This window comes from Gigantopelta aegis, chromosome 13 (genome assembly GCF_016097555.1).
Source record: "Gigantopelta aegis isolate Gae_Host chromosome 13, Gae_host_genome, whole genome shotgun sequence".
Taxonomy (NCBI): Eukaryota; Metazoa; Mollusca; class Gastropoda; order Neomphalida; family Peltospiridae; genus Gigantopelta; species Gigantopelta aegis.
In genome coordinates this window covers 41,380,094-41,405,907 of record NC_054711.1, presented here as the reverse complement: position 1 = coordinate 41,405,907, position 25,814 = coordinate 41,380,094, and the positions used below count along the sequence as shown (strand labels likewise).

General features: G+C 39.5%; 1 protein-coding gene across 3 annotated transcripts in view; it reads left to right on the top strand.

Moving 5' to 3' along the window:
* The window catches only part of LOC121387518 (band 3 anion transport protein-like), a 166,164-nt gene that overhangs the window by 28,494 nt on the left and 111,856 nt on the right, over positions 1–25,814 (top strand). For all 3 annotated transcript variants that reach the window (XM_041518663.1, XM_041518664.1, XM_041518662.1), the window contains exon 3: positions 23,176–23,285. The gene's annotated coding sequence lies outside the window, so the exon portion shown is untranslated. The remainder of the gene's footprint in view (positions 1–23,175; positions 23,286–25,814) is intronic.

The window sequence follows — 25,814 nt, the reverse complement described above, 5'->3', positions numbered from 1 at the left end:
GACATCCAGTAGCTGATGGTTAATACATCAATGTTCCGAGTTTCCTCTGATGACTATATATATATATGAGTCAAAATTACCAAATGTTTGACATCCAGTAGCTGATGGTTAATACATCAATGTACCGAGTTTCCTCTGATTACTATATATATATGTGAGTCAAAATTACCAAATGTTTGACATCCAGTAGCTGATGGTTAATACATCAATGTTCCGAGTTTCCTCTGATGACTATATATATATATGAGTCAAAATTACCAAATGTTTGACATCCAGTAGCTGATGGTTAATACATCAATGTACCGAGTTTCCTCTGATGACTATATATATATGTGAGTCAAAATTACCAAATGTTTGACATCCAGTAGCTGATGGTTAATACATCAATGTACCGAGTTTCCTCTGATGACTATATATATATATGTGAGTCAAAATTACCAAATGTTTGACATCCAGTAGCTGATGGTTAATACATCAATGTACCGAGTTTCCTCTGATGACTATATATATATGTGAGTCAAAATTACCAAATGTTTGACATCCAGTAGCTGATGGTTAATACATCAATGTACCGAGTTTCCTCTGATGACTATATATATATGTGAGTCAAAATTACCAAATGTTTGACATCCAGTAGCTGATGGTTAATACATCAATGTACCGAGTTTTCTCTGATGACTATATATATATGTGAGTCAAAATTACCAAATGTTTGACATCCAATAGCTGATGGTTAATACATCAATGTACTGAGTTTCCTCTGATGACTATATATACCGGTATATGTGAGTCAAAATTACCAAATGTTTGACATCCAGTAGCTGATGATTAATACATCAATGTGCTCTAGTGGTGTCATTAAACAAAACAAACTTTAGTCTGGAATAATGAGAAATGTTCTTTAAATTTAGGTAATTTGTATACAGGCATCACTGTTTTAAACTTTAGTTTTGTTTTACCACAGTTTGACACCCAATAGCCGATGTATTTTTCGTGCTGGGGTGTCGTTAAACATTCATTCATTGTTTTAAAGATCATTGCAGCTAGCGGTGCACTCACTCTGTGTTGGACATGCATGTAGTACTGTGATAAAGAAGACGTTTGAGTTGTGTTCCCATGACAGCGAGTTTGAACATTTATTGGATGTAAGCATGAACAAATTGAAATCAATGAACCTGTTGGAGATTGTCAATTATTTTAATAGGTATTTTTTCTGTATGCATACAGGGGTGGGATCTAGTTCAGTTGGTAGAGCACTCGCTCGCCTGAGGTGCTTGGGTCATAGGTTCAAACCCTCTCGGTGGACCCATTCTCTGACCCCCCCCCCCCCCCCTCTCCACCATATCCCACCTAGTCCTTTGTGGCTGCTACATGTATACAGGGAGGTGAGAGCTACGCGGAAACGCTTAAATGTGCTTTTCCATTTCGTCTAAAAAAAACAACAAAACATGATGTTCAATACTGTTGACCTCACACGGTTCATTTGCATGTTTTAACGGTTTCAAGTTTATGATGTGTGCCTTATATTGCAAGTTATAACCAGTTTAGATTTGTTAGCACTGAATGCAATTTTTGGCAGTTCCAGGGGTTGCAAACAACAATTTTCCTTTAGGAGCCCTTAAGCGGCCCCTGCATGGACCCCGGCCACAGTACGCTTTTTTGTTCCAGCCCCTCTCACATCCCTGTGTATATTAAAGGCTATGGTATGTGCTGTTCTGTTTGTAGGAAAGTGCATGCAAAAAGATCCCTTGCTGCTAATAGATAAATGTAGCAGGTTTTCTCTAGAAGACTAAATGCCAGAATTACCAAATGTTTGACATCCAGTGATTCTCAAAGCAATGTGCTCTAGTGGTGTCGTTAAACAAAACAAACTTTTAATTCTAGAACCTCCCTTAGCTACAAAGTTAATGTAGTTTTGTTTTAGGTTTCCATGCAGGCATTGTACTACCCTGTCTGTAGGATAGTGCATATAAAATATCCATTGCTGCTAATTGAAAAGAGTAGCTTATGAAGTGGCAACAGCGGGTTTCCTCTCTCAATATCTGTGTGGTCCTTAACCATATGTCTGATGCCATATAACCGTAAATAAAATGTGTTGAGTGTGTCGTTAAATAAAACAGTTCTTTCTATCATTTCAACTTATTTTCGTGCTTGTATCCAATTAAGGTTCAAGCACGCTGTCCTGGGCACACACCTCAGCTATCTGGGCTGTCTGTCCAGGACAGTGGGTTAGTTGTTAGTTGGTTAGTGGTTAGTGAGAGAGAAGAGGGTATAGTGGCTGTATACACCTACCCATCGAGCCCTTAAGAACTCGCTCTGGGTTGGAGCCGGTACCGGGCTGCGAATCCTGTACCTACCAGCCTGTAGTCCGATGGCTTAACCACTGCGTCACTGAGGCCGGTTCAGTTCTTTCTTTCTTTTTCCATGCAGGCATCTTCTATTTGTAAGTTCAAAAGCTTTCTACCATGCTACATCGAGTTAACCTTTGACTACTGTACATATGTGTTGAATGTTATGCCACTGACAAAAGGCATGCAAAGATGTATGAGAATATATATATATATGTGTGTAGGCGGGAAAGGTCTAACCAGACTTTCTTCAGGTCCACACTGCTTGGAGAGATAGTTATTAACATTACACTCTTCTTGAAACTTGTTTATAATGTACGACCATCAACTTTAGTTCAGAGGATTGAAGCTTTTCTTTAATTTAGCTTTTTACAACCTCTAGCTGCACTAGGAATGTTTAAGTGGTGGAAATTACATGCTGAAGGTTTGTTAGTGATGTGTGTAATGTGAAGATAATCACTTTATTACACTGGTAGAACATTAAGTGATGGTCACTGTCAACCGTGCTGGTCAGACCTGACCAATGTCCACCACCATGGGCACCTGTATATCTGTTAGTGATAAATACCATGGACACGCACGGCATCACTTGAAGTGGTAAGCAAGATTGTTGTAATACATTTCCATGCATTGTGTGTGTAATACAGTGTATACTGATGTAAAGAAATAAGGGAACACATCGAATTGTAGACCAAATTTAATTCACTACTAGCGTAGTAATGTCTGTATTTCATACCAAGTTGTAATGCGGGATTGAATGTCTGTAGTGTTGAATGTGTTGCCTATATGTTCAGACAATATGAATTGATTTTTGATGCAGTCATTGTTTCTTGTTGCTATCTGTGTGATCCTTTATTTCTTTCCATCAGTATATATATCTGCGTTTACACTCACACTTTAAACTAGTTTAACTAAACTGGTATAACTATAAACCATTTTATAATGTATGTGTGAACGCGATCTTTTCACTATACCAGTATAGCTGAACTGGTATAGCTAAAACACTTCGGTATATGGTTTAGTTAAACTGGCCGGTACAACTGAAATAGTTTAAGTGCACGTGTGAACACACTGTTTTTGTTAAGCTAATATAAGGCAGAATTGACAGTGACATCACAGTCAGAATAAGAAGTGTGTTGGCAATGGCCTAATTAACAGACCATTGATAGAAATAAGAAGAAACAATCACTTGTCCACCGGACAAGTATACCACAAAATCTACTTGTCCGCCAATATTTTCACTTGTCCATCTATGTAGGACAGGAGGTCGATGCAGAATGAAAAGTTAAAGCCCTTGACTTTTCTTTTTAAACCAATTCGCTTATTACTCTTCATTTCATATTGCATGTAATTTCATGACTTACGTGACTGAAACAAATTGTAGCATTGTTTACAGTCGAGAATAGTTTCAGCGTGTAAAACAGTCATAAAAAATTAGTCTTTTTGTTTAGGATTCAATGAAAACCAGTTGAATTGCTCTCAAGCACATTCCATTCAGAACACGTCACTGGTTTTCAACTTTCACTTTCAGCTGAAGGCCTGGAAATAATTGTTTGGCAGTGCTTGTCCAAATGACCTGTCATAAATGAAAATGTGCCTGTCACCAAATGTTAAAATAATGTTACTGTTGTCCTTTATTAATCAGGTACTGTTACATATACTAGTACTGACAAGTTTACATGATGGAGTGAATCTCCTCTAAACAGTAGCCTAAACCCATAGGCCAAATTGGGCCCAAGTACGTTTGATGGATATCCAGTTTACATGGGTTTGGATTGAGGTAAAAATCTTTGTTGTATTCTGTTCACTATTAAATGTGGAAAAAGTTATAAAACTGTTGAATAACAACTACAATCAAATGTGGATAAAATGAAGCAATTTATAAGCACTTAGTATATGTGTATCAGTCAGTGACATGTGTATCAGTCAGTGATATACACATATCAGTCATTCACATACGTGTATCAGTCAGTGACATGTGTATCAGTCAGTGACATATGTGTATCAGTCAATGACATATGTATCAGTCAGTGACATATGTATCAGTCAGTGACATATGTGTATCAGTCAGTGATATACACATATCAGTCAGTCACATACGTGTATCAGTCAGTGATGTGTGTATCAGTCAGTGACATGTGTATCAGTCAGTGACATATGTATATCAGTCAGTGACATGTGTATCAGTCAGTGACATATCTGTATCAGTCAGTGACGTGTATCAGTCAGTGACATATGTGTATCAGTCAGTGACATATGTGTATCAGTCATTGACATGTGTATCAGTCAGTGACATATGTGTATCAGTCAGTGACATGTATCAGTTAGTGACATATGTGTATCAGTCAGTGATATACACATATCAGTCAGTCACATACGTGTATCAGTCAGTGTGTATCAGTCAGTGACATGTGTATCAGTCAGTGACATATGTATATCAGTCAGTGACATGTGTATCAGTCAGTGACATATCTGTATCAGTCAGTGACGTGTATCAGTCAGTGACATATGTGTATCAGTCAGTGACATATGTGTATCAGTCATTGACATGTGTATCAGTCAGTGACATATCTGTATCAGTCAGTGACATGTATCAGTTAGTTACATATGTGTATCAGTCAGTGATATACACATATCAGTCAGTCACATACGTGTATCAGTCAGTGATATGCATATCAGTCAGTGACATGTGTATCAGTCAGTGACATGTGTATCAGTCAGTGACATACGTGTATCAGTCAGTGACATACGTGTATCAGTCAGTGACATATGTATCAGTCAGTGACATGTGTATCAGTCAGTGATATACACATATTAGTCAGTCACATACGTGTATCAGTCAGTGACATGTGTATCAGTCAGTGACATATGTGTATCAGTCAGTGACATGTGTATCAGTCAGTGACATATCTGTATCAGTCAGTGACGTGTATCAGTCAGTGACATATGTGTATCAGTCAGTGACATATGTGTATCAGTCAGTGACATGTGTATCAGTCAGTGACATATGTGTATCAGTCAGTGATATACACATATCAGTCAGTCACATACGTGTATCAGTCAGTGATATGCATATCAGTCAGTGACATATGTGTATCAGTCAGTGACATGTGTATCAGTCAGTGACATGTGTATCAGTCAGTGACATATGTATCAGTCAGTGACATGTGTATCAGTCAGTGATATACACATATTAGTCAGTCACATACGTGTATCAGTCAGTGACATGTGTATCAGTCAGTGACATATGTGTATCTGTCAGTGACATGTGTATCAGTCAGTGACATATGTGTATCAGTCAGTGACATGTCTATCAGTCAGTGATATACACATATCAGTCAGTCACATACATGTATCAGTCAGTGACATATGTGTATCAGTCAGTGACATGTGTATCAGTCAGTGACATACGTGTATCAGTCAGTGACATGTGTATCAGTCAGTGACATACATGTATCAGTCAGAGACATACACGTATCAGTCAGTGACATACGTGTATCAGTCAGTGACATACATGTATCAGTCAGTGACATACATGTATCAGTCAGTGACATACATGTATCAGTCAGTGACATATGTGTATCAGTCAATGACATCGGTGTATCAGTCAGTGACATACATGTATCAGTGACATCAGTGTATCAATCAGTGATGTATGTGTATCAGTCAGTGACATCGGTGTATCAATCAGTGACATACGTGTATCAGTCAGTGACATATATCAGTCAGTGACATATGTGTATCAGTCAGTGACATACGTGTATCAGTCAGTGACATATATCAGTCAGTAACATACATGTATCAGTCAGTGACATACGTGTATCAGTCAGTGACATACGTGTATCAATCAGTGACATCGGTGTATCAGTCGGTGACATACGTATATCAGTCAGTGACATACGCATATTAGTCAGTAACATACGCATATCAGTCGGTGACATATATGTATCAGTCAGTGACATACGTGTATCAGTCAGTGACATCAGTGTATCAGTCAGTGACATACATGTATCAGTCAGTGACATACGTGTATCAGTCAGTGACATCGGTGTATCAGTCAGTGACATACGTGTATCAGTCAGTGACATCGGTGTATTAGTCAGTGACATACATGTATCAGTCAGTGACATACGTGTATCAGTCAGTGACATCGGTGTATCAGTCAGTGACATATGTGTATCAGTCAGTGACATACATGTATCAATCAGTGACATACATGTATCGGTCAGTGACATAACGTATCGGTCAGTGACATACCTGTATTAGTCAGTGACATACGTGTATCAGTCAGTGACATATGTGTATCAGTCAGTGACATATGTGTATCAGTCAGTGACATATGTGTATCAGTCAGTGACATATGTGTATCAGTCAGTGACATCGGTGTATCAATCAGTGACATTGGTGTATCAGTCAGTGACATACATGTATCAGTCAGTGACATGTGTATCAGTCAGTGACATTGGTGTATCAGTCAGTGACATACATGTATCAGTCTGTGACATATGTGTATCAGTCAGTGACATACGTGTATGAGTCAGTGATATCAGTGTATTAATCAGTGACATATGTGTATCAGTCAGTGACATGTGTATCAATCAATGACATCAGTGTATCAGTCGGTGACATACGTGTATCAATCAGTGACATACATGTATTAGTCGGTAACATCGGTGTATCAATCAGTGACATGTGTATCAGTCAGTGACATACATATATCAGTCGGTGACATACATGTATCAGTCAGTGACATACGTATATCAGTGACATCTGTGTATCAATCAGTTACATACATGTATCAGTCAGTGACATACACGTATAAGTCGGTGACATACACGTATCAGTCAGTGACATACACGTATCAGTCAGTGACATACACATATCAGTCAGTGACATACACGAGTGACATACACATGTAAGTCAGTGACATACACATATAAGTCGGTGACATACACATATAAGTCAGTGACATACACGTATAAGTTGGTGACATACACGTATAAGTCGGTGACATAAACGTATAAGTCTGTGACATACACATATAAGTCTGGGAAAAAACGTATAAGTCGGTAACATACACATATAAGTCGGTGACGTAACGTATAAGTCAATGACATACATGTATAAGTCAGTGACATATATGTATCAGTCAGTGACATAGTTCCAACCGTTAGTGTGTATGTATGGTGGGGGGGGGGGGAGGGAACTAGTGATTTTTCATAAGGAGAAATAATTTTTAAGTACTAATCCCCAAGGCAAGTTCTTCTTTTTTTCACCTTGTTAGTGTTTCTGCCAGAAAGAAATTTTTTGGTATGGTGCTATGAAATTGTATATTTACAATGTGTGTGCTGAATGCATCCGCAGTCAATAGGGGTATGGGGGCCTGCCCCAGAAAGAAAATTGTGTTAGGTTTATGGTTAGGGTTAAGAAAATCATACAGTAATGATAAGAGTCATTAATTTTGTCAAAAGATAAACTGAAAAAGAAAACAAAATCTGCAGAAACATTTAGGTATATGGCGCTATAGGGCCTCCACAGGTCCAAAATATTGGACTTGAGTACTCGGGGGTCAAACTTGACCCGGACCCGAATACCCGACACTTAACCCTAGATAGTAAGGAGACTAAGGAATAAAGTAAAATAGCATTATATGCATCTTAATTCCAGCGCTGAACATGGATATCAAATCATGCCATTGTATTGCATTCCACACATTCGACTTTTGTTTTCCCTCCGTGTCTCATAACCCTATAATGTAACCGGTGGCAAGCATACGGCAAAATGACATAAACAATGAGAGATGCTCTTCCTTGCTTGGGTACCGGTACTCAAAAACCTTCATCTGTCGATCTGTCCCACATAGAGTTTTCTGGAGTTTGTTTCTTGAATGTCTCAAGATACGTAGCTCTTGTTTTGTGTATTTATGTAGAATTGTCATGTGGAGTTACAAATGAAGTTTGACTTTTATGGGATTTTGAATATTTTTGACATAGCCCTTGGGCTTAGGAGATAAGAAAATTGCTTTAGCAATACATTCAGATTTTTTAGTCATTTGAGGTCGGGGGGTGGGTGGGGGAGAGAGGCATCGTCAACACCTCTGATGGATCTGCTCCTGTTTATGTATCTGTATATCAATTGATTAATTATTACATTCATGATCAAGTACATGGTCGGTGGGGGGGGGGGGAGAGGGTGCACTACCATCCCCCTCATGGATCTGCTCCTTTTTATGTATCTGTATGCATTGTTACATGCATATTCAAAATACAGTCGGGTGGGGGGGGGGGAGGAGAGCACTGCCATCCCCCACTGATGGATCTGCTCCTTTTTATGTATCTGTATGCATTGTTACATGCATATTCAAAATACACACAGTCGGGTGGGGGGGGGGGAGGGGAGCACTGCCATCCCCCTCTCATGGATCTGCTCCTTTTTATGTATCTGTATGCATTGTTACATGCATGTTCAAAATACAGTCGGGTGGGGGGGGGGAGCACTGCCATCCCCCTCTCATGGATCTGCTCCTTTTTATGTATCTGTATGCATTGTTACATGCATATTCAAAATACACACAGTCGGGTGGGGGTGGGGGGTGGGGAGGGGAGCACTGCCATCCCCCTCTCATGGATCTGCTTCTTTTTATGTATCTATATTCATTGTTACATGCATGTTCAAAATACACACAGTCGGGTGGGGGGTGGGCTTTGGAGGGGAGCACTGCCATCCCCCTCTAATGGATCTGCTCCTTTTTATGTATCTGTATGCATTGTTACATGCATGTTCAAAATACACACAGTCGGGGGGGGGGGGGGAGGGGAGCACTGCCATCCCCCTCTCATGGATCTGCTCCTTTTTATGTATCTGTATGCATTGTTACATGCATGTTCAAAATACACACAGTTGGGTGGGGGGGGGGGAGGAGAGCACTGCCATCCCCCTCTCATGGATCTGCTCCTTTTTATGTATCTGTATGCATTGTTACATGCATATTCAAAATACACACAGTCGGGTGGGGGTGGGGGGTGGGGAGGGGAGCACTGCCATCCCCCTCTCATGGATCTGCTTCTTTTTATGTATCTATATTCATTGTTACATGCATGTTCAAAATACACACAGTCGGGTGGGGGGTGGGCTTTGGAGGGGAGCACTGCCATCCCCCTCTAATGGATCTGCTCCTTTTTATGTATCTGTATGCATTGTTACATGCATGTTCAAAATACACACAGTCGGGTGGGGGGGGGAGGGGAGCACTGCCATCCCCCTCTCATGGATCTGCTCCTTTTTATGTATCTGTATGCATTGTTACATGCATGTTCAAAATACACACAGTTGGGTGGGTGGGGGGGGAGGAGAGCACTGCCATCCCCCTCTCATGGATCTGCTCCTTTTTATGTATCTGTATGCATTGTTACATGTATGGTGGTGTCGTTAAGGAAAACCAACCTTTAAGTTTTTATGTTCAAGTACACGCAGTGAGTAAGCAACAATGATTATTACAATGTCTGGCTATTGCATTAACAATAAACACGTGATTATATATTTCATCATGCATACCGTAGGTGTTTTTTACCTGTACAGGTATGATGATATCGTCCACACTTTCACAGGTGTCAGTTAGGTTAGATGACAAAGAGTTGACAATAGTTGTGACCTTTGACACTGTCTAAGTTGTGCCAACATGAATGCGAGTTGTTTGTTGACGATTGCGTCTTTGTGATGGGGCACGTGAATCGCACTGTTAGTCTGGTTAAGGAAACCGTTTCCTTGTTTCTCACAGAGACGATGTAGCATGGACATCAAGCTTGTTTTTGTGGTCTTGTTCAAACTGCCGAGTCATGCACACTCAGTTGTTAGTTGGACCAAGTTTTATTTAAATCTAGCCGAACAATTTTGAAGTTCAGTCTCAGAAATAATGTAACAGGTAAATATTTACTTTAATCATAATTATCACAACTTTATTACCCACCTGGTGAATGTCTGGGCGTGTTTCAAAGATTTATTACATACCTATTCAATCTTACTATAGTGATAAAGATATTTTGACCAGAACTTTTAAATGGAGGAATTCCCTTTTTACTTTTACTGCAGATAGCGCCTTTTATTTACTGACATTACACAAGGCTGCTGCAGAGTATGATTCTTATCATTAAGCAAATCCATGAAAGGAGTTTTCATCATGGATGTAACAAAGTGGTGCTATGACGTTAAATTAGAACCCGTTTTTGTAAAACATAAAAGAAGGTATGTAATAAATACAGAACTTCACATACGTGTACGTTGTTTTCGCTTCCTATTTATTGGACGCATTTATTTTGTGAAAGAACATGCAGGGCTTCTAGATTATGGTAGCCCCACTCTCATGGCTAGTGATATTCAGTGTTGGGCTAGTAAATAACTACTATTGCCATGCCAGACAGGGCTTCTAGATTATGGTAGCCCCACTCTCATGGCTAGTGATATTCAGTGTTTGGCTAGTAAATAACTACTATTGCCATGCCAGACAGGGCTTCTAGATTATGGTAGCCCCACTCTCATGGCTAGTGATATTCAGTGTTGGGCTAGTAAATAACTACTATTGCCATGCCAGACAGGGCTTCTAGATTATGGTAGCCCCACTCTCATGGCTAGTGATATTCAGTGTTGGGCTAGTAAATAACTACTATTGCTATGCCCGGTAGCTAGTGATATTCAGTGTTGGGCTAGTAAATAACTACTATTGCCATGCCAGACAGGGCTTCTAGATTATGGTAGCCCCACTCTCATGGCTAGTGATATTCAGTGTTGGGCTAGTAAATAACTACTATTGCTATGCCCGGTAGCTAGTGATATTCAGTGTTGGGCTAGTAAATAACTACTATTGCCATGCCAGACAGGGCTTCTAGATTATGGTAGCCCCACTCTCATGGCTAGTGATATTCAGTGTTGGGCTAGTAAATAACTACTATTGCCATGCCAGACAGGGCTTCTAGATTATGGTAGCCCCACTTCCATGGCTAGTGATATTCAGTGTTGGGCTAGTAAATAACTACTATTGCTATGCCCGGTAGCTAGTGAAATTTGTGGGGTCAAATGTTCCAGTTAAGTCTATTTTGTAAATATGAATATCATCCCCCCCCCCCTCCCCAACCCTCCAATGTTAGTGTTTTTGAACTCTATTTTCCAACCAGCCTCGGTGGCATCGTGGTTAGGCCATTGGTCTACAGGCTGGTAGGTACTGGGTTCGGATCCCAGTCGAGGCATGGGATTTTTAATCCAAATACCGACTCCAAAACCTTAGTGAGTGCTCCGCAAGGCTCAGTGGGTAGGTGTAAACCACTTGCACCGACCAGTGATCCATAACTGGTTCAACAAAAGCCATGGTTTGTGCTATTCTGCCTGTGGGAAGCGCAAATAAAAGATCCCTTGCTGCTAATCAGAAGAGTAGCCCATGAAGTGGCGACAGCGGGTTTCCTCTGTGTGGTCCTTCATATATTTGATGTCATATAACCGTAAATAAAATATGTTGAGTGCGTAGTTAAATAAAACATTTCCTTCTTTCTTTGATGCTGTATGTAGTATTCTATATAGATTACATCTGTTAAAGGTAAATATTTATTATTTTTAATTCTTTGTAATTAACTCCAAAAGACAGTATTCTACTTCTGTCTTGAATCTGTAATTACCTAGGCAGAACGTAGCCCAGTGGTAAAGGGTTCGCTTGATGCACGGTCAGTCTGGACTCAATTCCTCCGTCGATGGGTCCATTGGGCTATTTCTCACTGCAGCCTATGCACCATGTCTGATACATCAAAGACCATGGTATGTGCTATCCTGCCTGTGGGATGGTGCATATAAAAGATCCCTTGCTACTAATGAAAAATGTAGCAGTTTTTCTCTCTAAGACTATGTCATAATTACCATACATTTGACATCCAAATTAATAGCCGACGATTAAAAAATCAGTGTGCTCAAGTGGTGTCGTTAAACAAAACTTTAGCTTTAACTGTAATTACTTTGTATAAAGATGGACTGTAGTTCAGTGGTAGAAAGTTAGTTTGTTTTGTGCTCAAGTGGTGTCGTTAAACAAAACTTTAGCTTTAACTGTAATTACTTTGTATAAAGATGGACTGTAGTTCAGTGGTAGAAAGTTAGTTTGTTTTGTGCTCTAGTGGTGTCGTTAACCAAAACAAACTTCTAATTTGATGTTCAAAATAACAAATGTACGATATGCATCATGATTCCTGATTCGCTGTGTTTTCCCCAGAAAACAAAAAGCTGAAACTTAGGTGAAATGATTTCAAAATAAGAAAGAAGAACATTGATTAACATAGTTTTACTGTAGAAATAGCTCATGTGAGCATATAGACGTAAGCAGTTACTCTCCACTTCACTGTCTTTCCATGTTAGCTCATGTTAGCATATAGACGTAAGCAGTTACTCTCCACTTCACTGTCTTTCCATGTTAGCTCATGTGAGCATATAGACGTAAGCAGTTACTCTCCACTTCACTGTCTTTCCATGTTAGCTCATGTGAGCATATAGACGTAAGCAGTTACTCTCCACTTCACTGTCTTTCCATGTTAGCTCATGTGAGCATATAGACGTAAGCAGTTACTCTCCACTTCACTGTCTTTCCATGTTAGCTCATGTGAGCATATAGACGTAAGCAGTTACTCTCCACTTCACTGTCTTTCCATGTTAGCTCATGTGAGCATATAGACGTAAGCAGTTACTCTCCACTTCACTGTCTTTCCATGTTAGCTCATGTGAGCATATAGACGTAAGCAGTTACTCTCCACTTCACTGTCTTTCCATGTTAGCTCATGTGAGCATATAGACGTAAGCAGTTACTCTCCACTTCACTGTCTTTCCATGTTAGCTCATGTGAGCATATAGACGTAAGCAGTTACTCTCCACTTCACTGTCTTTCCATGTTAGCTCATGTGAGCATATAGACGTAAGCAGTTACTCTCCACTTCACTGTCTTTCCATGTTAGCTCATGCTAGCATATAGACGTAAGCAGTTACTCTCCACTTCACTGTCTTTCCATGTTAGCTCATGCTAGCATATAGACGTAAGCAGTTACTCTCCACTTCACTGTCTTTCCATGTTAGCTCATGTGAGCATATAGACGTAAGCAGTTACTCTCCACTTCACTGTCTTTCCATGTTAGCTCATGCGAGCATATAGACGTAAGCAGTTACTCTCCACTTCACTGTCTTTCCATGTTAGCTCATGCGAGCATATAGACGTAAGCAGTTACTCTCCACTTCACTGTCTTTCCATGTTAGCTCATGCGAGCATATAGACGTAAGCAGTTACTCTCCACTTCACTGTCTTTCCATGTTAGCTCATGCGAGCATATAGACGTAAGCAGTTACTCTCCACTTCACTGTCTTTCCATGTTAGCTCATGTGAGCATATAGACGTAAGCAGTTACTCTCCACTTCACTGTCTTTCCATGTTAGCTCATGTTAGCATATAGACGTAAGCAGTTACTCTCCACTTCACTGTCTTTCCATGTTAGCTCATGCTAGCATATAGACGTAAGCAGTTACTCTCCACTTCACTGTCTTTCCATGTTAGCTCATGCTAGCATATAGACGTAAGCAGTTACTCTCCACTTCACTGTCTTTCCATGTTAGCTCATGTTAGCATATAGACGTAAGCAGTTACTCTCCACTTCACTGTCTTTCCATGTTAGCTCATGCTAGCATATAGACGTAAGCAGTTACTCTCCACTTCACTGTCTTTCCATGTTAGCTCATGTTAGCATATAGACGTAAGCAGTTACTCTCCACTTCACTGTCTTTCCATGTTAGCTCATGTTAGCATATAGACGTAAGCAGTTACTCTCCACTTCACTGTCTTTCCATGTTAGCTCATGTTAGCATATAGACGTAAGCAGTTACTCTCCACTTCACTGTCTTTCCATGTTAGCTCATGTTAGCATATAGACGTAAGCAGTTACTCTCCACTTCACTGTCTTTCCATGTTAGCTCATGTGAGCATATAGACGTAAGCAGTTACTCTCCACTTCACTGTCTTTCCATGTTAGCTCATGCTAGCATATAGACGTAAGCAGTTACTCTCCACTTCACTGTCTTTCCATGTTAGCTCATGTTAGCATATAGACGTAAGCAGTTACTCTCCACTTCACTGTCTTTCCATGTTAGCTCATACACGTAAGAGCACTTATAGACAGTAAGCAGTTACTCTCCACTTCACTGTCTTTCCATGTTAGCTCATGTGAGACATCCATAGACGTAAGCAGTTACTCTCCACTTCACTGTCTTTCCATGTTAGCTCATGTGAGCATATAGACGTAAGCAGTTACTCTCCACTTCACTGTCTTTCCATGTTAGCTCATGTGAGCATATAGACGTAAGCAGTTACTCTCCACTTCACTGTCTTTCCATGTTAGCTCATGCTAGCATATAGCAGTAAGCATGTTACTCTAGACCACTTCACTGTCTTTCCATGTTAGCTCATGCTAGCATATAGACGTAAGCAGTTACTCTCCACTTCACTGTCTTTCCATGTTAGCTCATGTGAGCATATAGACGTAAGCAGTTACTCTCCACTTCACTGTCTTTCCATGTTAGCTCATGCTAGCATATAGACGTAAGCAGTTACTCTCCACTTCACTGTCTTTCCATGTTAGCTCATGCTAGCATATAGACGTAAGCAGTTACTCTCCACTTCACTGTCTTTCCATGTTAGCTCATGCTAGCATATAGACGTAAGCAGTTACTCTCCACTTCACTGTCTTTCCATGTTAGCTCATGTGAGCATATAGACGTAAGCAGTTACTCTCCACTTCACTGTCTTTCCATGTTAGCTCATGTTAGCATATAGACGTAAGCAGTTACTCTCCACTTCACTGTCTTTCCATGTTAGCTCATGCTAGCATATAGACGTAAGCAGTTACTCTCCACTTCACTGTCTTTCCATGTTAGCTCATGCTAGCATATAGACGTAAGCAGTTACTCTCCACTTCACTGTCTTTCCATGTTAGCTCATGCTAGCATATAGACGTAAGCAGTTACTCTCCACTTCACTGTCTTTCCATGTTAGCTCATGTGAGCATATAGACGTAAGCAGTTACTCTCCACTTCACTGTCTTTCCATGTTAGCTCATGCTAGCATATAGACGTAAGCAGTTACTCTCCACTTCACTGTCTTTCCATGTTAGCTCATGCTAGCATATAGACGTAAGCAGTTACTCTCCACTTCACTGTCTTTCCATGTTAGCTCATGTTAGCATATAGACGTAAGCAGTTACTCTCCACTTCACTGTCTTTCCATGTTAGCTCATGCTAGCATATAGACGTAAGCAGTTACTCTCCACTTCACTGTCTTTCCATGTTAGCTCATGCTAGCATATAGACGTAAGCAGTTACTCTCCACTTCACTGTCTTTCCATGTTAGCTCATGTTAGCATATAGACGTAAGCAGTTACTCTCCACTTCACTGTCTTTCCATGTTAGCTCATGCTAGCATATAGACGTAAGCAGTTACTCTCCACTTCACTGTCTTTCCATGTTAGCTCATGTTAGCATATAGACGTAAGCAGTTACTCTCCACTTCACTGTCTTTCCATGTTAGCTCATGCTAGCATATAGACGTAAGCAGTTACTCTCCACTTCACTGTCTTTCCATGTTAGCTCATGTTAGCATATAGACGTAAGCAGTTACTCTCCACTTCACTGTCTTTCCATGACAGAAATAACTCATCAATAAGTACATGTATATCTCAGTTGGTGTTGGTAAATAGATACGAAATTAATTAAAATATGAATATATATATATATATAGATAGATAGATAGATAGATAGATATGTGTATGTGTATGTGTTTGTGTTTGTGTTTGTGTTTGTGTTTGTGTTTGTATATGTATATGTATATGTATATGTATATGTATATGTATATGTATATGTATAATGTATAATGTATATATACACACACACGGTGAAAATAGGAATCGATAAACAAACAAGAGTATTGTGTATCGTATTGTATTGTCAGCAGTATAGTATTGATGCATCATGAAACTGCTAGTTTGTAGCATGTTAAGAAATATGATCAACTTAATTACAAACATTTTATTTAACATGGGAATTGTTTGTTCAAGTATAAGCACCATCGTCATTGCAAAGTATTGGTTATGTTAAAATACCAAGCTATAACGTTCAGTTGATACACAGTAAAACACCAAGGTGTAACATTCAGTTGATATATGATAAAACACCAAGATGTAGCATTCAGTTAATACATAGTGAAACACCATGATGTAATGTTCAGTTGATAGATGGTAAAACACCAAGATGTAACGTTCAGTTGATACACAGTGAAACACCAAGATGTAACGTTCAGTTGATACATGGTAAAACACCAAGATGTAACATTCAGTTGATACACAGTGAAACACCAAGATGTAACGTTCAGTTGATACATGGTAAAACACCAATATGTAACGTTCAGTTGATACACAGTGAAACACCAAGATGTAACGTTCAGTTGATACACAGTGAAACACCAAGATGTAACGTTCAGTTGATACACAGTGAAACACCAAGATGTAACGTTCAGTTGATACATGGTAAAACACCAAGATGTAACGTTCAGTTGATACACAATGAAACACCAAGCTATAACGTTCAGTTGATACACAGTAAAACACCAAGCTATAACGTTCAGTTGATATATGATAAAACACCAAGATGTAGCGTTCAGTTGATACACAGTGAAACACTCAGATGTAACGTTTAGTTAATACACAGTAAAACACCAAGATGTAACGTTCAGTTGATACACAGTGAAACACCAAGATGTAGCATTCAGTTGATACACAGTGAAACAACAAGATGTAACGTTCAGTTGATACACAGTGAAACACCAAGATGTAACGTTCAGTTGATACATGGTAAAACACCAAGATGTAACGTTCAGTTAATACACAGTGAAACACCAAGATGTAACGTTCAGTTGATACACAGTGAAACACCAAGATGTAATGTTCAGTTGATACACAGTAAAACACCAAGATGTAGCGTTCAGTTGATACACAGTAAAACACCAAGATGTAACGTTCAGTTGATACACAGTGAAACACCAAGATGTAACGTTCAGTTGATACACGGTAAAACACCAAGATGTAACGTTCAGTTGATATATGGTAAAACACCAAGATGTAACGTTCAGTTGATACACAGTGAAACACCAAGATGTAACGTTCAGTTGATACACGATAAAACAGTTGATACATGGTAAAACACCAAGATGTAATGTTCAGTTGATACACAGTGAAACACCAAGATGTAACGTTCAGTTGATACACAGTGAAACACCAAGGTGTAACGTTCAGTTGATACATGGTAAAACACCAAGATGTAACGTTCAGTTGATACACAGTGAAACACCAAGATGTAACGTTCAGTTGATACATGGTAAAACACCAAGATGTAACGTTCAGTTGATACACAGTGAAACACCAAGCTATAACGTTCAGTTGATACACAGTAAAACACCAAGGTGTAACGTTCAGTTGATATATGATAAAACACCAAGATGTAACGTTCAGTTGATACACAGTGAAACACCAAGATGTAACGTTCAGTTGATACACGATAAAACAGTTGATACATGGTAAAACACCAAGATGTAATGTTCAGTTGATACACAGTGAAACACCAAGATGTAACGTTCAGTTGATACACAGTGAAACACCAAGGTGTAACGTTCAGTTGATACATGGTAAAACACCAAGATGTAACGTTCAGTTGATACACAGTGAAACACCAAGATGTAACGTTCAGTTGATACATGGTAAAACACCAAGATGTAACGTTCAGTTGATACACAGTGAAACACCAAGATGTAACGTTCAGTTGATACATGGTATAACACCAAGATGTAACGTTCAGTTGATACACAGTGAAACACCAAGCTATAGCGTTCAGTTGATACACAGTAAAACACCAAGGTGTAACGTTCAGTTGATATATGATAAAACACCAAGATGTAGCGTTCAGTTGATACACAGTGAAACACCAAGATAAACGTTCAGTTGATACACGGTAAAACACCAAGATGTAACATTCAGGATGTAACATTCAGTTGATACACGGTAAAACACCAAGATGTAACGTTCAGTTGATACACGGTAAAACACCAAGATGTAACGTTCAGTTGATACGAAACCAGACATATGACATATTGTTTGTGTTTTATTTCAAGGGTTGCTGTGGAAACTTGATTCAGTGATGACCTTTTCTGATTGTAAAGTATAGTGCATAAGAGTAAATACATGGAAGGAAAAAGTATTGTATTTAACAACATGCACTGATCTTTTTTATATGTATCATTTGGTGGTGATGGACGTATGCTGTCGTACCACACAAATAATGAGATAGTAAACCATCTATTACTACTCTTTTCGATTTGTAGCAAGGGATCTTGTATATGCACCAGACAGGATAGTACATACCACAGCCTTTGTTTGTACCAGTTGTGGAGCACTAGCTTGAATGAAAAATAGCTCAATGGGCCCACAGACAGAGTTTGATCCTAGTACCCAATGTGGTTGATCTCCACAGTATAATGGCATGATTTACACCAATGATAAATTTAAGACCAAGAAATGTTGGTTTCAATAGGAGTCGAATTTAGTCAGTGTCTGATTTTTGCAGGTTTTACTGTGCGTGGGTACATGTATACAAGGGCATTATGACTGCTGTTTAGTTCTGTTTGAATTTTCAACATTCCTGACTATTTTCTCTGGAAGTGCACCTGGGGACAGTATTAGGAGAGCTGTTTTTGGATATTTGAAAAGATCAAGTTAACTCCCAACCACACAGAAGAGAACGGTTTCACTATAGTCCGTCCCACAGGGAACGCCCTTTTTCATACTGTAGAATTTACTACAATCATTTATATATGAGCCGATTGTTTTCTAAATTGCACACAAATAGGTTGTTTTTGTTTTTTTTGGGATTGTTTGTTATTTTCCAAATTCTTTTAATTTTCTTCTTGCGTCAAACCAAACTGAAATTATTTTAAAAAAAAATTTTTATAGGAGGATGGGACGGACTGTAGGTAACTTTACGAGCTGGTAATAAATATTTCAGATTGTGTTTACCATCGTCTCTCTAAACGCCTGGCGCACACTGGCATCGGTCATACAAATCTTCTCACTGTCCTCAACAGTGATCTGAGAGGTCAACGTGAAAGCTGTATGTCAAAGGTCAAGGCTTGTTTAGTGATATTTTTGGCTTCTCGATTGTTGGGACACCTCTTAGCGTTTATTTGCATGTTGTTGCCACACAGTAGGTAATGATGAATAGGACGAGCTTGCCCGTTGGCTGTGCAAATGTTTAATCTTAATTATGTGATTTGTCTTCGGAGTCACTTTCTGTAACCCGTTGTTTGTACACGAGTGTTTGAGTAGTTGTTATCGGGGTTTTGTAGTTGTTATCATGTTTGAGTAGTTGTTATCATGTTTGAGTAGTTGTTATCACACTTGAGTAGTTGTTACCACACTTGAGTAGTTGTTATCGGGGTTTTGTAGTTGTTATCACGTTTGAATAGTTGTTATCATGTTTGAGTAGTTGTTATCACATTTGAGTAGTTGTTACCACACTTGAGTAGTTCACATTGTTATCATCTTTGAGTAGTTGTTATTGGGTTTGAGTAGTTGTTACAGGGTAATTTTGTTAACTAGTTAAACATGGATGTGCAGTGTTCGAGATTATCGATATCCCAATATCCCGGGGATATCAGAATTTAATTTTGGATACCAGTAGTGGGTTTCCTCTGATGACTACGAGTACAAAATTACCAAATATTTAACATCCAGTAGCCAATGATTAATTAATCAATGTGCTCTAGTGGTGTCTTTAAACACTCCCCCCAAAAAAAAATCCACCTAAATTAAGTGTGTATATTTGGAGACAGCCAGTGCACCACAACTTGCATATCAAATGCTGTGGAATGTGCTGTCATATCTGTGGATGGTGCATATATATAATGATCCCTTGCTACTAATGTAAAATGTAGTGGGTTTCCTCTCTATATGTCAGATATGACCAAATATGACCAAATGTTTGACAGCCAACAGGCAATGATTAATAAATCAATGTGCTCTAGTGGTGTCGTTAAAAAAAAAAACTTTAACCTTAACTTTCGACATAAGTTTCTTTAAATTTCTAAATGGGAGGTGAGGGAGGTCAAAGATACTATTCACAAAACGATATATCGCATACCACTACAGACCACAGTCACAGTGTGTCTACTCAAAGATACTATTCACAAAACGATATATCTCATACCACTACAGACCACAGTCACAGTGTGTCTACTCAAAGACACTATTCACAAAACAATATATCTCATACCACTACAGACCACAGTCACAGTGTGTTTACTCAAAGATACTATTCACAAAACAATATATCTCATACCACTACAGACCACAGTCACAGTGTGTCTACTCAAAGATACTATTCACAAAACGATATATCTCATACCACTACAGACCACAGTCACAGTGTGTCTACTCAAAGACACTATTCACAAAACGATATATCTCATACCACTACAGACCACAGTCACAGTGTGTCTACTCAAAGATACTATTCACAAAACGATATATCTCATACCACTACAGACCACAGTCACAGTGTGTTTACTCAAAGACACTATTCACAAAACGATGTATCTCATACCACTACAGACCACAGTCACAGTGTGTCTACTCAAAGACACTATTCACAAAACAATATATCTCATACCACTACAGACCACAGTCACAGTGTGTCTACTCAAAGACACTATTCACAAAACAATATATCTCATACCACTACAGACCACAGTCACAGTGTGTCTACTCAAAGATACTATTCACAAAACGATGTATCTCATACCACTACAGACCACAGTCACAGTGTGTCTACTCAAAGATACTATTCACAAAACGATATATCTCATACCACTACAGACCACAGTCACAGTGTGTCTACTCAAAGATACTATTCACAAAACGATGTATCTCATACCACTACAGACCACAGTCACAGTGTGTCTACTCAAAGATACTATTCACAAAACGATGTATCTCATACCACTACAGACCACAGTCACAGTGTGTCTACTCAAAGATACTATTCACAAAACGATATATCTCATACCACTACAGACCACAGTCACAGTGTGTCTACTCAAAGACACTATTCACAAAACTATATATCTCATACCACTACAGGCCACAGTCACAGTGTGTCTACTCGGAGACACTATTCACAAAACGATATATCTCATACCACTACAGGCCACAGTCACAGTGTGTCTACTCGGAGACACTATTCACAAAACAATATATCTCATACCACTACAGGCCACAGTCACAGTGTGTCTACTCGGAGACACTATTCACAAAACAATATATCTCATACCACTGCAGGCCACAGTCACAGTGTGTATACTCGGAGACACTATTCACAAAACAATATATCTCATACCACTGCAGGCCACAGTCACAGTGTGTATACTCGGAGACACTATTCACAAAACAATATATCTCATACCACTGCAGGCCACAGTCACAGTGTGTATACTCGGAGACACTATTCACAAAACGATATATCTCATACCACTGCAACCACAGTCACAGTGTGTATACTCGGAGACACTATTCACAAAACGATATATCTCATACCACTGCAACCACAGTCACAGTGTGTCTACTCGGAGACACTATTCACAAAACGATATATCTCATACCACTACAGGCCACAGTCACAGTGTGTCTACTTGGAGACACTATTCACAAAACAATATATCTCATACCACTACAGGCCACAGTCACAGTGTGTCTACTTGGAGACACTATTCACAAAACGATATATCTCATACCACTACAGGCCACAGTCACAGTGTGTCTACTTGGAGACACTATTCACAAAACAATATATCTCATACCACTGCAGGCCACAGTCACAGTGTGTCTACTCGGAGACACTATTCACAAAACAATATATCTCATACCACTGCAGGCCACAGTCACAGTGTGTATACTCGGAGACACTATTCACAAAACGATATATCTCATACCACTGCAGGCCACAGTCACAGTGTGTATACTCGGAGACACTATTCACAAAACGATATATCTCATACCACTACCACAGTGTGCAGACACTATTCACAAAACGATATATCTCATACCACTGCAGGCCACAGTCACAGTGTGTATACTCGGAGACACTATTCACAAAACGATATATCTCATACCACTGCAGACCACAGTCACAGTGTGTCTACTCGGAGACACTATTCACAAAACGATATATCTCATACCACTACAGGCCACAGTCACAGTGTGTCTACTTGGAGACACTATTCACAAAACGATATATCTCATACCACTACAGGCCACAGTCACAGTGTGTCTACTTGGAGACACTATTCACAAAACGATATATCTCATACCACTACAGGCCACAAGCTCCAACCATGGAATTATTTAAGTGTTCAGCATAATTTGCTTTATTCCTAGTTAGTGGAGGTGTCAAAGTGTGCCAAATCGTGGTCGTATGTTTTATGTTATACACATGCAGTTGCTATGAATCATATCATTTCTGTCCATGCATTTCTAGCATTATAGACCAAGGCATCGAGACATCATACATATTTTACATGTGACGTGTGACACAAAGTCCTAAACAAATTGTTGTTGTTTATGTTTGCGTTGTAAATTGCAGCCAGTTGAACATGATTTCATTTCTGTTTTCTTCTCTCAGATCGGAGATGACAGTTGAACATGATTTCATTTCTGTTTTCTTCTCTCAGATCGGAGATGATCTTGGTTAGTCATTGATGCTCTGCATCGTCAGAAGACGTTCGCTTGTGAATCCAGCCATCGATATCAAACAGACCCCAACAGGCAACTGTACATAGCTGTAAGTACCATTTTATGTATCTGTGTTCACTGTACATAACTGTAAGTACCATTTTATGTACCTGTCTTCACTGTACATAACTGTAAGTATCATTTTATATACCTGTGTTCACTGTACATAGCTGTAAGTACCATTTTATGTACTTGTGTTCACTGTACATAGCTGTAAGTACCATTTTATGTACCTGTCTTCACTGTACATAACTGTAAGTACCATTTTATGTACCTGTGTTCACTGTACATAGCTGTAAGTACTATTTTATGTACCTGTGTTCACTGTACATAGCTGTAAGTACCATTTTATGTATCTGTGTTCACTGTACATAGCTGTAAGTACCATTTTATGTACCTGTATTCACTGTAAGTACCATTTTATGTATCTGTGTTCACTGTACATAACTGTAAGTACCATTTTATGTACCTGTATTCACTGTACATAACTGTAAGTACCATTTTATGTACCTGTATTCACTGTACATAACTATCATTTTATATACCTGTGTTCACTATACATAGCTGTAAGTACCATTGTATGTATCTGTGTTCACTGTACATAACTGTAAATACCATTTTATGTATCTGTGTTCACTGTACATAACTGTAAGTACCATTTTATGTACCTGTGTTCACTGTAAATAACTAACAACACCACTATAAAGTCCAATGTGCCCACCAACAGGGATAGATCCTAGACTAACCGCACATCAAGCGAGTGGTTTACCATTGGGCTATGTCCCACCCTACATCATTATTACCATAGGCAGAATGCTTAAACAAAAATTAAAAACTTTCCCACATTCAGTTGTGTAAATTATAAACCAACTCACTGCTTGGCTGTGCTGTGTATTCTACACTTGTGAACGAATGTGCGGTCACTGATGATAGATAAACAGGATATGCCCAAGACAGTCGTGATGAACCTTCAATAATGTAAGCACAAGTCAAATGGTTGATTGATCGAGATAAACAGTTTTACCAGTCAGCATCATAGCTTGTGGAGTATAGTTTTGTGAGTATCTTCAGTTGAACAGATGTTAAAGCCAGTGAGTCCATCTGTCCATCCATCAGTTCATCCATCTGTCACTTTAGCCATTTGCCCATCATTTTATCTCATCCATCCATCCATCCACCCATCCATCCATCCACCCATCCACCCACCCGTCCAACTCATCCATCCATCCAACTCATCATTTCATTCATTCATCCAACCATCCATCTCATCCTCCCATCACATCCATCCATTTATCCATCCCATTCTCTGTCACATCTATCTATCTCATCCATACTTTCATCCATCCATCCCATTCATCCATTCCATCTAACCCATCCATCCGTTCCATCCATCCATCCATCCATACATCCATCCATCCAAACCATCCATCCATCCATCCAAACCATCCATCCATCCGTCCATCTGTCCGTCCGTCCATCCATCCATCCATCCATCCATCCATCCATCCATCCATCCAACCATCCATCCAACCATCCATCCAAACCATCCATCCATCAATCCCATCCAAACCATCCATCCATCCAAACCATCCATCCATCCAAATCCATCCATCCATCCAAACCATCCATCCATCCCATCTATCCATCCATCCCATCCAAACCATCCATCCATCCACCCAAATCATCCGTCCATCTGTCCGTCCATCCATCCATCCGTCCATCCATCCATCCATCCATCCATCCATCAATCCATCCATCCAAACCATCCATCCATCCTTCCATCCATCCAAACCATCCATCCATCCATCCATCCATCAATCCATCCATCAATCCCATCCAAACCATCCATCCATCCATCCATCCATCCAAACCATCCATCCAAACCATCCATCCATCCATCCATTCATCCAAACCATCCATCCAAACCATCCATCCATCCATCCCATCCATCCATCCATCCATCCAAACCATCCATCCATCCATCCAAACCATCCATCCAAACCATCCATCCATCCATCCATCCATCTATCCATCCAAACCATCCATCCATCCATCCATCCAAACCATCCATCAATTCATCCATTCATCCATCCATCCATCCATCATTACAGTTTGTACGTGGCTGAGACTTGATGTGAAATGTTGGTTTATTTTTGTTCATCATCCCATTCGTCCATCCATCCGTCCATCATTACAGTTTGTATGGCTTTGACTTGATGTGAAATGTTAGTTTATTTTTTTCCTAGTCTGTGTTGATGACTGCACCCATCTATTATATAAGGTCATCCATCCATCCATCCATCCATCCATCCATCCATCCATCCATCCATCCATATACCCACTGTATTATATAAGGTGATTTCATCCATCCATCCATCCATCCATCCATCCATACACCCACTGTATTATATAAGGTGATTTCATCCATCCATCCATCCATCCATCCATCCATCCATACACCCACTGTATTATATAAGGTGATTTCATCCATCCATCCATCCATCCATCCATCCATCCATACACCCACTGTATTATATAAGGTGATTTCATCCATCCATCCATCCATCCATCCATCCAT